This window comes from Notothenia rossii (genome assembly GCF_949606895.1).
Source record: "Notothenia rossii genome assembly, chromosome: 3".
Lineage (NCBI taxonomy): Eukaryota > Metazoa > Chordata > Actinopteri > Perciformes > Nototheniidae > Notothenia > Notothenia rossii.
Genome location: NC_136901.1, coordinates 62,412,530 through 62,417,295, shown reverse-complemented (window position 1 = coordinate 62,417,295; position 4,766 = coordinate 62,412,530). Strand labels below are relative to the sequence as shown.

At 37.9% G+C, this 4,766-nt stretch overlaps 1 long non-coding RNA gene across 1 annotated transcript; it reads right to left on the bottom strand.

Annotated features, from left to right (window-relative positions):
- Positions 1-488: 488 nt before the first annotated feature.
- On the bottom strand, positions 489-2,589 carry LOC307032632. Its single transcript, XR_013806327.1, has 3 exons — positions 2,415-2,589; positions 1,309-1,430; positions 489-999 (listed from the first exon to the last, which is right to left on the bottom strand). It is a non-coding gene; the product is annotated as an uncharacterized lncRNA (long non-coding RNA).
- Between the last annotated feature and the right edge of the window lie 2,177 nt (positions 2,590-4,766).

Here is a 4,766-nt window from a genome sequence, read left to right as displayed (position 1 = left end):
TTTGGGGGTATCTACAGATAAATATTAAGCCTGACAAAGTACTTAACGTCTAATATATTGCTTTCCTGCAATGTTGACTATGTTGAAGCACTTATTTTAACTGATATCATACATATGAATTATACTCTTATGTATGTAGATAGTATAAGAAATGTGCAGAATATGACAGTTTAATGGTGGTGGTACCCAGGGGTGCCGCCAGGGATTTTGGGCCCCGTGAAAAGATATCAAATTGGGCCCCCCCATCACCAGGCCCAGGCCACGCCAACCAAGCACAATTGCTAACCACACCTCCAGAACCCAACCCACTCATGTATGCTTTAAATAACTCCACCTGTACAGGCTTGCATCTATCTTGTAGTCCAATACTAACCGCACAATATTTACTGACACTGAGCTGTGAAAATATAACACTGTGCAGACATGGAACATTCTGCTGCAGTAGAATTCACTATTTGATATAACACTAACATTCCTGACAATAAATATCAATAGTCATCTTTTATGGTGTACATGCCTAACAATAACATTTATGAATGGAACATTCTCAACATGAATGCATAAATCCAAATAAATATAACTTAAATATACATGACCTCTTAAATTAAAATAAAGTGAACATTACCACCAACAAAATCATTTATAAAATGCTATAACACAAAAAATAACATAAGCAGCAGATTTTAAAATTAAATATACATACCAACTACAAAATATGCAGGTATTAAAGTGGAATACAACGGAAATGGAAATGAAAAGGCCTTATGGTGGTGCCAAATCAGAGCCTATTGCCTTTTCTCAGTCTTTTTTTTACAGCTTCCTCACTTTGTCTGTCCTTTTCCTCACTTTGTCTGTCCCTTTCTGTACACCTTCTCTTGTCTTCACTGGAGCCTTCATCCTCCTCATCTACACTGGTACTGCCACTGGCACTGTCACTGTCCTTCACCTCTTCCTCCACTTCCACACACCTTCCTGACAAAACTGAAGAGGGCCCTGGCTCTGTAGCGTGTACATGACACATATGATAATATATTCTTTAATATTAGTATTAATATCATAACCAAAATGTTGGTGATTAACATTTTATTTACCTAATACAGACTGATCACTCAACGCTTCAAACATCCTAAATAGACTAAAAGCAGTTTTTTGTCTTATATAGATCAGTGGCTATGTGGGAAAATACTGTGTTTGAAATGTATAATTTAAATTAGATGTTAGCTTTTTGTTTTGATATATATATGTGTTGTATTCCAGTCTCCCTTCAGATATGTTAAGTGGCATGTCATTCAACACAATGCTGCTCACCTCCTTCAGTTGGGAGAAAAGCTGGTTCAGGTTCAGCCTTATAGGCAGCGGCGGAGCCAGGATATTTTCAGTGGGGTGGTCAGGATGGAACCAGTGATCATTTTGGGGTGGTATTGCAATCACTATTATATGAACATTAAAAATACAAACAAGGGATTATTTAAGGCACCTACAACACACCTCTACATCATTTGGGATTAAGCTAGTGGTGGAATAGATCAAATCATATTCAGTATATCTAACTATTTTTTTCGTATTCCCGCAGGCAAAGTATCAACGAAGCTTACATTATACAAATGTAGTGCAATATACAGACTGTTTAGCTTATGGTGATCAGCAGCCCTATGAGCTCATTCTCTCAGTGTATCATCAGGAATACAGAGACACACACACATCATTTAAATAAGAGTTTTTAAATTCAATTATTGGTTAAGAATAAACATATTAAAGTAAATAACAATAAACTATAGCCCTTAACCCTGCAAGGCCCCCGGTTGTAATCTTACAACATTACTTTAAGCTATCCAAAAAAGTCAGTAAATGTTTTTTGTTTTTTTAAAAGACTACATTTACATAGTCAAAAGGTCCTTTTGTTCAGCCTCACAATGCTATTGGGTAGTACATGTGTTTATAGGTCCTGCCCTCTGGAGCATACATATAAGACTAACATTCCTGACAATATATCTCAATAGTCATCTTTTCTGGTCTAAATGCCTTTTTAATAATAACATTTTTGAATGGAACATTCTCAACACGAATGCATCAATCCAAATAAATATAACTTAAATATGTGGGAAAATACTGTGTTTGAAATGTATAATTGAAATGAGATGTTAGCTTTTTGTTTTGATATATATATACTGTATATATATATATATATATATATATTGTATTCCAGTCTCCCTTCAGATATGTTAAGTGGCATGTAATTCAACACAATGCTGCTCACCTACTTCAAAGTGAAATTAAAAAACTCTGCATTTTCTATATAGATATTAACATTACTTAATGTCAGCTTTGTAAAAAAAAAAACATTAAAAATATTATTTACAATGGACTACGCTTAGCTAACAGATTAATTTCCACCACTCATGGACCACACTCACCTTTTCTCTTGAAATACTGGGTGACATACTGTCTTCCTTTAGTCCCTCTCTCTTTCCTTTCTCTCCTTTCTTTTCTTTTAGAAAGCCTGACTTTGTGACTCATTGAGACATGGTGTTGTACCCTTAAAAAGGGAAATAGTGAGTGAGAGAAGTGAAGACATACAATCACACAGCTCCCGCCTTCAATCGTCTGAATCGAGCCATCTTTAAAATGAAGCTTGTACATTTACAATGAATACACTCAAATTTCAGGACCAATAATTATGACTAAATTCTCCTTTATCTTTAGCTCTTTAACAGTGGTAAAAAACATATGTATGGACATGTGAATGCAACAGTGCCAGGGGTAGACATTAAGGGTAAAATGCCACTGGCCCTCCGGGCCGGTGGAATTGTATTATCACTGGCCCCACCATTGTAACCACTGGCCCGGAGCATTCGTCCAAAAGAAAATCGACTTATAATGAAGAAAATTAACACATTTGTTGCAATAGTCATTTATGCACTAACTACATTACTACTTGTACTACAACATTTGAATCATCAGTTCTTCCTCATTTCCTCAATTGTTCATATTTGGGTTATTAAAATAATGATATTGTGGTCATCGTTAAAAAATGTCAGCTATTAATATGAGTATTATTATTTGTATAATGCGCTTTCTGCCTTCATGTCATTAGGAGTTAGAAATGTAATGGCTATGTAATTGATTAGATTAGAACCTTCATTATCCTAAACTGCTGGGACATTTCCCTATAGCCAATACCTTTTATATTTTCTACTCTTCACTTACTTGTCAGCATAGGTCGGCATTGATGTATAGAGCCGACAGAAGACCTTGTTTATATTGGGATCATATTGAGAGGTGCAGTGACGAGTCCTAAAACCAGGAAGTATAAGCTGCTCGTTTCCTCGACAAAAAGCAATGGGATTTCTCCAAAGGGTTTTGGAAAATAGTTGGAAATAAGCTCTTTGGAAAACAAACCTGTTTGATAAATGCACGTTTTGTTCAGCCGGATAATTTCCACATGTCTACCCTACTTTTATAATTTTCAAATAATAAATCTAATCGATAGATTATAAAAGGGTTTTAGGACGCGTCACTGCACTAGAAGCCAACTCCATCGATCAAGCTGGCTGAAACGTTCTCTCCCTCTTCTTCTCATACTCCCTGTCACTCTCCTTTAACTCCTCCGGTGACTTTCTTTTATTTGAAGATTGTTTTTTGCCCGGCGCTTGGCCGGTTACCGCTGGTATTAAAAACATTAATGGCGAATGGTTAGGTGGCGCGATAGTCTGTACTAGTGAAGGAGCGCGCTCCCGCTCATAGGAGCCTGCTCGCGCTGCGCTCCGCAGCAAACAGCTGTTTGCTTTTCACCCAACAACGACAACCGACTCACAAAACGCTATGTTGTAGCGTTAATAAACGAAACAATTTAACTAAATTGCAAGTCAAAATACCAATACCACAGGACAATTCTTTTTTTTAAAGCAATATTTGTAGTGGCCCGAGCGGGCAAGTGGAAAGTACGTTATGCTGGCCCGGGGTGTCTAAATAGTGCTTCCGGGCCAGCGGGCCAATTATAATGTCGAGCCCTAAGTGCCTAGCTTAGCTGCTAATAACATGACAAACGGTCAGATTCAGCGGTACCACAAGGTATACAGCAGCTAGCTTCAATGACCACAAAGTTAGCCAGAGTTAGCAAGAACCTTCAAACAATACAACAAAGTGCAAAATACACACTTTCCTCTCACAACGAACCACGGTGATGTAATACAGATAACATGGGTTGATAGATGTATAGTGCTTTGTATACTGTAATTACCTTAAAAAGGGAAATAGTGAGTGAGAGAAGTGAAGACATACAATCACGCAGCTCCCGCCTTCGCTCGTCTGAATCGAGTGAGGAAGAGCGCAGTGATCCCTCCCACTGGAACCCCAAGGCATTACCAACAGATTAACGCACAATCAGCCCATACAGTAGGATACATCTATCTCTCAGAATAGACAAGTCTTGTCTGTCGCAATGGCACACACGTAAGTATTAGCATCCCTGCTCACATGCTAGAGAGTGCCGTTAGGAGGCGGAGGCGGGACCAAACCATTACATGTAAATAGAGGGGGGTGTACAGAGGCTTTGGATAATTAACTTTTGGAAGAAAATAAGTTAAATGAATCGTAAGTTTAGTGGGTAGCCTACTACGCAATATAACGTTATATTAATGTTAATTATTTATGAAAGGGTACTTACATTTTTTTTCTTAATGTTCTAAACATTTTGGGGCCCCCTGCTAGTCATGGGCCCTTAGAATCGTCCTAACCTTTCACCCCCTTACGGCGCCCCTGGTGGT